Here is an 11,381-nt window from a genome sequence, read left to right as displayed (position 1 = left end):
TGCTTCTTCTTTAGTTATAAAGCACAATTTTATACATTCACCACAACAACCAGTTACTTAATGGTGCTACAACCAAGTCATCATAAATTTGAAAAAAAGAAAATCTAAATGTTGTTTGACATTTTATTTTAATGAATAAAATCATGATAAATGTCAAGAATTTATTTTTTAAAAATTGACCACGGAAATGTTTGTTCAGCTTCATTAAAGATAGATATAATATATACATTTTTCAAAGTAATCGTAGTAGTAGCAGCAGCAAACAGTTGCGTGCTGCTACATAATCAGATTTTGATGGGTTGATTTGGAATAAAATTAGAAAGTTCCACTAACCAACTTATTTTGTTTAACAGTCTTTTTTTCTTCTCAAAGATGGGAAGTTATTATGTTATATAGATACTGAAGAATAAAAATAGTACTGTTTATATCTTGTCTGAAATTGCTTATAAATATTTTCATTTGTTTCAATAATCAGTTTGAAGTTGAACTGTTTCTGAATTTCAGTTCATTAAAACATTTATTCCTCATCCATATAGGTCCTCTTAATGAAATTAAAATGTCTCAATCCCACAGCAAGTTTATTTTCTCAGCATGTGTTAAAGACATTTCTGGGTATGTGGTTTGCCTACCAGTAAGTTAGTATCAGGGAGGTTTCCCTCCAGTTGTCTCTTCTTTTCAATAATGAATTGTTTCCCTCTAGCTCCGAAGCAAGGGGAGGAGGCCGAGGATAAAATGGTCTCGAAGACGTAACAGACTGGATTGGAAGAACAACCACAGAAGAAGGACACATGGCACAGTTAAAAACCAGAAAAGAGTTGTGGTGGACTATTTGGGAGGCTGTGTGCAACAAGGATTTGCCTTGTATGGTGTTTCCTTCCAAATAGATTTTTCTCCATTTCCTGGAATCGAAGATACTGTTTGGTTTTATCCTGGCTTTACTTTGAATTGTTTGTGGAAAGAAAGGAAACTGGGTGGGGATCCTGACCTCCCATAGCGGGCAGGGAGGTACATACTGTGTCTTCTATCCCCTTATATCTTATCCAACAAGCTTTCTGTCTTTGTCTTGGAATGAGATTACTTGGTTTTTTTCCGGGCCCTCGTCGGAGTCCTGGCTGAGAGGGAAACAGTCAAATGCATATTGTTTTGGGAGATGATATTTTTTTCCTTGTAAATCATCTCTCTGTTATTATATTGGTTATTTTTAATGTATAATGTAAGCATTTGAGTGCATTCCTCTTTGTTGGATTTTGTGCTTGTGTCCGGATGAGACATAGGTGATCTCAAACTAAGTACATTGGTGGTATGCTCTTGGAATCTACATCTGATCCCTATTTGTTCCCATTCCCCTTTGTCTTACTTTCTCTTGGGTGCTTTAATTGTAATTCTAGAACTTTTTACTATCCCATTTTCTTCCTTTTTACTGGCACTGATATAACCTAAATGTGTTGCAAGCACCGTAAAACCCTTAAAAACAAACAAAATAAAGGAAAAACTTTTGTATTACTCTCTCGTGTGTGCTTGTAAGTTGAGGGTAGACCTGTTATATTCTAACTTTCCTGTTATCCCCATATGTCAAGGTGCAAATTGACCTTGTGTTGTATTGTATATGCATGCAAGTTCCCCCCACCCCCACCCCCTGGAAAAAAAATAAACAAACCCTAAAGATATTTCATTTTGAAGTGACGACTTTATAATGCACTAATTTAAAAAATAATAATACAAATAATCTTTTCAACTGTTTACGTCATGTTCAATTGGATCTTATTTATTTGATAATTGCATTCGTTCGGGTTTCAAAAGTTTGCAAAATTTATAAAAATTTGCATCCTTGATTGTGATTAAGGTTTTTAAAAAAAATACATTCCGTTTCTATTTTAAACTCACAGCTGTTATATTTTTTTCCTCCTCCTGATTTCTATTTTTTAATGATGATGACAATATATTTCTATTGAAGGTGTAAACAATTTCAGATTATTATTTAGTTATTAATTCTTTCCATATATAATGCATTTTTGTTTTTAATGAATCATTTTTTTGTTTTGTTTTATTATTAATTTGTTTAGTCAATGACCAACATATTGAAACAATAGTTATAAAAGTCATGTGCAATTAGCAGTTTCTTTAATGCACCAGCATTTGAGTGATTGTTACTTCATGTGAATATAGCATTTTTGAAAACTTGGCAAGCAGAGGGATGAATCAAATATATACTATCTTTATTCACATAGTTTTGGACATGGATTCAAACATTGAATTTCCTGGAGACCTGTCCAGTTAAAGAGATATTCTGCCTATCTATAACCACTGTCAAGGCACGCTCATGTTTTGCCGCATGTATTAAATGGCCGTTATATCTGGTGCTTTTTCAAATGCGTCCATATAAACTGTTTTTTTGCCTCAAGAAAAAAAAGTATATCATGTACACTAACTCTAATGTCCATCAGTCCTCAACTTTAGTTTGTTGGTGTTATCCATTTTCAAGCATTTGAGGACTACTAATGTATTGAGTGAATCACGAAAAAAAAACAAAAAAAACCCCCCAGAAAATTGCTTGAATTAGTTTTGGAAACTTTAAATTGTATAACTTGGATAAGTAAGAGACTTTACTGCCTAGGATGCTTCATTAATCTGGATTGTATATAAATTTATCATAGATATTTATCCCTTGAATTGCTTATAATTTATGAATGGTTTGTTCATTATTGTCTTCATCATTACTTTTTTGAGATGCAGATTTACATTAGTTTTGAGCATTTAAATTTAACTGTGTTGATAAATTTATAAAATTCAAGTCAATTTTTTTTTTCTTTTTAAGTTTGGCGCCGTGGTTATGTGGTTAATGTATTCATTTTGATACGGCATAGATATGATTCAATGAGAATCTGAAAGTATATGATTTATTCCTGCAAGTTTTAAATCATTGCATCGATCAGTACATCTGTTGCAGAGGGTGAAATTTTCCTTAGTGTGGGAGAATGCTGAGTTATCTCTTCTATCCCTTTAAATCGTTTGGACTTACCACTTGGCTTTGTGTTCTTGTTGGTAGGGACTTTTTGGGCCTTGACCCTGCCTGGATTCTTTTTTTTTTTTCTTTCTTCAGAGAGTGAAAGTGAAGGATATTTTTTTCCCCTTGGAAATCATATCTCCATCATAAATTACTTATGTCAGTGGTATGTTTTTAATTATTATGCTTACTTTATAACTAAGTGAAGCTCCTTTTGTTGGTGGACTTGTAAAAGTGTCGGGGTGTGACTTTAAAGTAGTTTCATTCTATCTACAATGATATACTGCTCTTGAATCTTACTTCTGATCTCTTTAATAAAACTAATCTTACATTTTCTTTGCTGTTTGATAGATATGCCTAAATCGTTTGTGTAATATACACAAACTTTGCTGTTGATACACTGAGGTGATATACCCTGTGTAACTATCCTTTACTGGGATAAAATAGTTTTGCCTAGATTCTATTTTGGTTGATATGTTTATGTTTGTATATTTTTTTTTGTTTCTTCTTTACTGTAATTGAAACAAGGCGACAACAACAATTTGCTGTGTCACTGTTTTTGGACAAAACCATCAAGATCTTTTGTTATCTTGATGTACTGAGTTTGTAGACCAAGGCAGAAGAAAATCTCTGGTTTAAGTTCACGTCATCATAGGAGTATAAACACTGTTGTCAGGCATTTTTTATGAGAGATGATTTTTTCCCCCTTGTAAATCATTTCTCGTTTTTTCCTTATGTCTGTGTTAATTTATGTTACATATGTATAAGATATGGTAGTAATAATGTTCATACTTTAATTTTTGGCAAAGATCTAGGCGAGGCTGTGATTTTTGTCTCAGGCTAAATTGAGAAGTATATCTCTTCTTTTTACCTCTTTTCCCCATTTTATGTAAACCCATTGTTTTACTTTTCATGGTGCTTAAATGATCCATCATGAGTGTTGCAGGCGCTGCTGAAGTCAAATTATATGAATTTTTTTACTATTCCATCACCTTTTTTTTTTTTTCTTACGCTGAAATTTCAAGCACTGAAAAACTCCTCTAAAATAAAACAAAGAAAAACAAACATTACATCGACTCCAAAGCGTGGTAAAGTGACAATTCATTTAACTTTGATGGTAGAAATAATTTATTTTAAGTTTCTTAAACTAAAATTTGGATAGTTAAATAAAAAAAAATCTACATTTAAAAAATTGCCTCTCTGTCCTTTCTGAATTAGGCGTTAATTGGGTAAATTAATCGGAAAGAAAAATAAACCTCCAAAGATATAATGGTGAATGCCTAATTCATATGAATGAATACTTGGCTACTAATGTTGCTTAAACAAATATTTAAGTTCTTAGTCACAGCTTTAACAACGATGTTGAGCAATTTCTTATACAAATGGAGATCTGAAAAAAAGATTATTATTACCGATTTTGGATTTTTAGACATCCCTGAGAGCTAGTGAAAATAAACGCTTTTATTTTTCATATTTTATTCCTGATTCTATAAGGAAACTTGTCATGTTGTGGTTAGAAATAACTACTCACCACTCCAGACTGTGGGCTGCTAGCTGGTCGACCATGCTGGCCAACTAGAACTTAGAACAAAATCACTACTGAATGCAGATGAGTCCTGATGCAACCAGCGAGGACAGTGAGTGCATGGTTTGCAAGGTCACCATATGATTCTGATCTCACTTCCAATTTGTTGTATCATATCTTTGAAGTCCCTAGGAAGATGCTTAATGGATATCTATTGCTCTGGTGCTTAGCTAAGGGATTGAAAGTTTGGATTAATGATTCACATGCACTGCATATCTTTACAAACTTATTCCAAAGTTATGTGTTCAGATCCTTTTGTCAAGAATTTCTGAATTACAGAACACAAATAAGGAAGGGATAAAATCTGTCTCTGTTTCACCTTTTAAGATCGGAATGAAGAGTGTTGCGTGATTGCCGATTTTCAGGTGATGCTCATGCTATTTATATCTATAAAAAAAAGTAATTTAGAATATTTGGTACTCATAGGTTGGTGACAAAATTGTCAGATTTATCTTTGTAGTCACCCATTAGATGAATACAATAAAGAGGCGTAAATAATTTTTCTCTCTTTTATTAGGACAGTAAGAATGCCTATTTTCACGTGATTATTCCCTCCACCCTCTTATTGTAGGCTAAATTGAGATAAATATGGCTATGGGGGAAAAAGAAAGAATACGAGTTGCGTTTTTGTGTAGTGGTGCTGAGCTTTTGAGAATGACTTTATTTTACCATTTTGTCTTTCACTTTTTCAATATTAATCAATGAATGAATATAATGCATAGCCATTGACTTTGAAAACTGTATATCTGTATGTGTAACCATAATTTGATTTTGATGACTAAACCTGTAACTTCTTGAGATTTAATTATTTTTTTGTTGACATTTATGTGATATTTATTTTTTAAAAAGATGGTTAAGTTGATTAATGTAATAACCTTTATAAATTTACCCTGTAATTTTTTTTTCTTCTTATTAAGGTTTTGGCTGGAAACCCCTTGACTTCCTTCTGACTGCTGGGGAGGTCAACTATTGTTGTCTCTTCTATTATATCAAATCTGTTGTCTGTATCCATCGGAATGTCTCCCTTTGGTTGGGACCCTGTTTCAACGTCTTTGGGTGGTCTTAGGTTGGGCAAACAGCATATATTGCTGCTAGCACCTACTTAAGTGAAGCATTTCTTTCCCCTCCATTTTAAAACATTTTTTGACAACCTTTATTAAGGCGACCAGTGTAGTCACTGAATTCTTAATTACCATGTCCTGTGTGTGTGCGTGCTATGTTCTGTCTTCTTTTTCCATAGGAATTGAAGTGACCAAACTTTTTTTCTTTTCCACTGGGTTTCTTGTCTGTAACTCTGTGACATACGATGACCAGAGTGGTCTCTAAACATAGAGTCTGAAATGAAATGAGTTCTCAAAGATATTCAAACGCCAGTACGTCAAGACACTTAAAAATAATCAGTTCAGTTTTGTAATTTGTAATGAATTCGTTAACCTGCAGGAAGACAGTTAAAATGAATTATGGGTGCCAGTTATCTGGTTTATGTCAGATTTACAGTTTCGGGATGTAGGTATATTGAAAATATCTGATTTAAAATATACTAGGATCTGATTTTTAAAAAAAAATCTATTGCGTGATTGTTTCCAGTAAAACTGTATCAAAAATTACCCTATAATTTTTTTCGTATATGGAAGCAATACGTAACTCATTGGTTCAGAGAATGGAAGTGTCAATTAAAAGATTGCTTTTCCTCTTTTCTGTATACATGTATCAGGATTCAGTCCTTCTCTAACGACTGGCATCTATGATATGAATATGGGCGGAAACCCTGCATTTGAATTAAATGGATACAGGTTCAAAAATAAATAATTCACATTTTCCCCCTGAAGTTTACAGATTTTATTCCTTAAAATTTACAGAATTTTTCCCTTTAAGTTTAAAGATTTTTTTTGTTGTATGTTGTTTTTGCCAGGTCTGGATCCTATCCTATGCCATCATCTTGTGTTAGGGTAACTTTACGCGGGGCACAGGGTAAGATTGCTGGGTGGAGTTCCTGACTTCCCATAGTGGGCAGGGAGGTACTTGCCATGTCTTCTATCCCCCTGTCTGTTTACCAATTGCTTTCTGTCTTTGTCTTGGAATGAGATTACCGGCCCTGGCTGGGAGGGAAAAAGTCAAATGTTTAGTTAGTTTTGGGAGATGATATTTTTTTCCTTGTAAATCATCTCTCTGTTATGCACTGTATTATGTTATGCTTATGTATTATATATGATTTTCAAACATTTGAGTGTATTCCTTTTAGTAGGGATCTGTGCTTGTGTCTGGATGAGACTTTTAGGTGATCTAAAACTAAGTACACTGATATTGTGCTCTTGGAATCTACATCTGTTCCATATTTGAACCAATTCTTCTTTGTCTGCCTCATTCTTGGATACTTTAATTGTTGTAATTCTAGAACATTTTACTATCCCATTTTCTTCCTTTTTACTGGCGCTGATATGACAAATGTAATGCAAGCGCCGTAAAACCCTTAAAAACAAAAACAAGGGTAAGATTGTTGCTGGGATCTTCTTGTAACTCGATCCCCTTTGTCTTCTCTCTAATCCGAGAGTATTTCGGGCACTGCCTCTTAATGTATTGAACTGTCCTTTTGTGTTGTGTACCCTTACTACCTGTTCTTGTGCTCTGATATAATCCAAAGGATTCGCAAGTGCTGTTAAACTTATAAAACTAAACTAAACTAAGCTGATCTAAAAGTGTTGTAAGCAGTTACTGTTAATCTTTTAAATAGGTCTTGACTCTCCCACCAAACTACTAAAAAATAAAGTTACTGGCACATATTTCTTTTGATATGAAATTTGATATTTCCTCCTCTCTGCCTTGAATGAACGAATGGCTTCAAAACGAGTATATCATCGTTTAATTGATAATTTATTATTATTATTATTATTATTATTATTGTAATTGTTAATATCATCATCGTCGTTATCCTCATTTTCATTTTATTGCTGTCGTTATCATCATTGTCAACTCAGATTAATTAATATTATAACGTTTATACGGTATCATGACATTAATAAAAATTAATATAGCATTTGAAATAATTTATTTCTCTGCTTGATTTTTTTCCCTGGCGGTTTTTGGGGATAATGTCAGAGACTCTTTTATTAGTCTCTGGGTGGGGTTCTTGACCTCCCATGGTTGGCAGGGAGGTACATACTGTGTCTTCTATCCCCTTATATCTATTTTCCAACATTCTTTCTGTCTTTGTCTTGAATGAGATTACTTGGTTTTGTCCTGGCACTGGCCGGATCCCTGGCTGGGAGGGAAACAGTCAAATGCATAGTTATTGTTTTTGGAGATGATCTTTTTTCCTTGTAAATCATCTCTCTGTTATGCATTGTATTATGTTTAGTTTGCATATATATTATATAATTTGTAAACATTTGAGTGTATTCCTCTTAGTTCGGGCATGTGCTTGTGTCTGGATGAGACTTTCAGGTGATCTCAAACTAAGTACTTTGACAGTGTGCTCTTGGAATCTACATCTGTTCCCCATTTGAACCAATTCCCCTTTGTCTCACCTTTTCTTTGGTGCTTTAATTGTAATTCTAGAACTTTTACTATCCCATTTTCTTCCTTTTTACTGGCGCTTATATGACCTTGATGTGTTGCAAGCGCCGTAAAACCCTTAAAAACAAAAACATTGACCTCCCATGGTTGGCAGGGAGGTACATACTGTCTTCCTGGGTGGGGTTCCTGACCTCCCATGGTGGCAGGGAGGTACACACTGTGTTTTCTACCCCCCATATATCTGTTTTCCAACAGGCTTTCTGGGTGGGGTTCCTGACCTCCCATGGTGGCAGGGAGGTACACAATGTGTTTTCTACCCCCCATATATCTGTTTTCCAACATGCTTTCTGTCTTTGTCTTGGAATAAGATCACTTGGTTTTGTCCTGGCCCTGGCTGGGAGGGAAACAGTCTAATGCATAGTTATTGTTTTGGGAGGTGATATTTTTTCCCCTTGTAAATCATCTCTCTGTTATGTATTATATGTTATTTTTAATGTATAATGTAAGCATTTGAGTACGAGTGTATTCCTCTTTATTGGATTTTGTGCTTGTGTCCAGATGGGACTTATAGGTGATCTCAAACTAAGTACATTGGCGATATGCTCTTGGAATCTACATCTGATCCATATTTGTTCCCAGTTCCCCTTTGTCTTACTTTCTCTTGGCTGCTTTAATTGTAATTCTAGAACTTTTTACTATCCCATTTTCTTCTTTTTTTTTCTGGCGCTGATATAATCTAAATGTGTTGCAAGCGCCGTAAAACCCTTAAAAACAAACAAACAAAACATTCCTTTCTACTGGCGCTGATATAAACTAAATGTGTTGCAAGCGCCGTAAAACCCTTAAAAACAAAAACAAACATTTTCCAACAGGCTTTCTGTCTTTGTCTTGGAATGAGATTACTTGGCTTGGAGGGAAACAATCAAATGTATTGTGAGTTTTGGAAGATGATATTCTTTGTCTTTAAATATCTCTGTTATGCACTGTATTATTTTTCCTTTTACGTATGTATGATTCTTAAACAATTAAGCGTGTTCCTCTTGGCGAAGACCTGAGCTTGTGTCTGGATGAGACATTTAGTGATCTCAAACTAACAACACTGATAGTGTGCTCTTATCTTGGAATCTACATCTGTTCCGTATTTGAAGCAATTTCCCTTTGTCTTGCGTATTCTTGGGTGCTTTAATTGTAATTCCATAACTTTTTACTTTCCCATTTTCTTCCTTTTTACTGGCGCTGATATGACCTTAATGTGTTGCAAGCGCCCTAAAACCTTTAAAAACAAACAAAACATAGTTCATGTCTGTAAAAAAAAATATTAAAAAATTGAGCATTTATATAGAGCAATATCCACTTAACGTGCTCAATGCGCTTTACAAGGGCTCCCTGGTCAACAGCAACATTTAACATGTAGGACGAGACATGACGCCTGTTAGGCGATATTACAATTTTTCGGACAAAGACAACGCCAGGTACTCATTTTACACCTGAGTACGGTGAGAGAATGTGAGTAAAGAGTCTTTTCAACTATGCGCCGAGCGAGGCTCGAACCACATAGCCGCACTGTAGTTCTATGACTTTGGAGCGAGGCTCGAACCCAGGACCTTCCGATCCGAAAGCGAGTGTCATACCACCAGACCACATAGCCGCACTGTAGTTCTATGACTTTGGAGCGTTAGATAGTCTCTGACCAAATTGCCCTTTTCTCGACCTACCATAGCGGACGGGGAAGTCACTATTCACTATTGCTGTGTCTTCTATCCCTTTATATCTGTTTTCATTTTCCTTGTTGCTTTTTGTCTTTGTTTTTGAATGAGATCACTTGGTGGGATCTTCTGACCGCCCATGGTGGGCTGAGAGGTCACTTTGTTGACTTCTATCTCCCTATTACCTGTTTTGCCTTTCCCTGTTGCTCTCTGTCATTGTTCTGGATAGAGACTTTCTGCTCGTTCCCCCCCCCCCCCCCCCTGGTCCTGGTGGGGACTGTAGCTGAGAGGTTACCTGTGAAATGTATAGTTTCTTTTTTTTTCAGAGGTGACATTCCCCCCCCCCCCTTGTTAATCATCTCTCTGTTATGTATTATTATTTTGACATACTGTACTTTGTAAACATTTGAGCGTATCCTTCATAGCGGCATCCTACGCTAATGTCACTGGATGGGGTCTTTGGCCTCCCATGGTGGGCAGAAGGTCACGCAGTCTTCTATCCCCTATATCCGTTTTCCGAGTTGCTTTCTGTCTTTGTCGTGGAATGGGATTTCTTGGTTTTGTCCTAGCCCTGGCCAGAGTCCTTGACTGGGAGGGAATATGTATAGTGATAGTTTTGGGGATTATTTTTTCCCTTGTAAATCATCTCTCTGTTATGTATTGTTGCAACAACAAAACTGATAAAAAACAAAACAAAATAACACGAACAAAACAAAAACAAATAAATCCCCCCCCCCCCTTAAAAAAACCCCAACAAACAAACAAACAAACACAAACAAAAAGATAATAACAATTTGAATAAATTTCATCGTGTACATTTTATTCAAAGTTCTTGTGATTAATGAAGAAGTGTGCTTTACAAGAATGTCACCAATGACAGTGTCTAAAACGACTGGTTCACGAAGGCTCTTGGGTCATAATGATTAATGATGTATGTAGAAGGAATGCGTTCAACACTCTTTTCTCTCACATTTAAAGGGCGAGACAATGGCTAGTTTGATCATACCCATTTGGGATAGGAGGATCATCGATTCGAATCCTGATGAAAAAAAAAGGATATCTTATCTTGACTTATGACCCCGGAGTTTCATATACATTATACGTGTTTATTGCATGCGTGTTTATTATAGCCGCTAATGGGAGTCCAGATAGCTCAGTTGCTAGAGTACTCGCTTCACAAACAAAGGGACCGAGATCGATCCCGGGTGCAGTTGAGATTTCTTTTCTGACCCCCTGACACACCCAGCAGTGTTTGGGTAGCTGCTCTGTCAGATCTGGCGGAAAGTGCTTTGCGATAGACTAGCGTCCCATCAAAAGGATAGCAAGCAATTGCTATTGTCCGTTTCACGCTACAGAAACCGGCTCCATGTGCCTAATGGCTATGAAGGACTAATAATAATAATAATAATAATAATAATAAATAATAATAATAATAATAATAATAATAATAATAATAATAATAATAATAATGATGAAACCGGATTTTAAAACGGTAGTACCATCTTTGATAAAAGCTTTGTTGTGCGGAAAATAGATTAGTTCTGCTACCCATGGACACATAATTTTAATTCAA

This window comes from Berghia stephanieae, chromosome 4 (assembly GCF_034508935.2).
Source record: "Berghia stephanieae isolate SIO BIC M18660-M18661 chromosome 4, UCSD_Bste_1.3, whole genome shotgun sequence".
In the NCBI taxonomy this organism is placed as follows: domain Eukaryota; kingdom Metazoa; phylum Mollusca; class Gastropoda; order Nudibranchia; family Aeolidiidae; genus Berghia; species Berghia stephanieae.
This window is presented reverse-complemented; position numbering follows the sequence as displayed.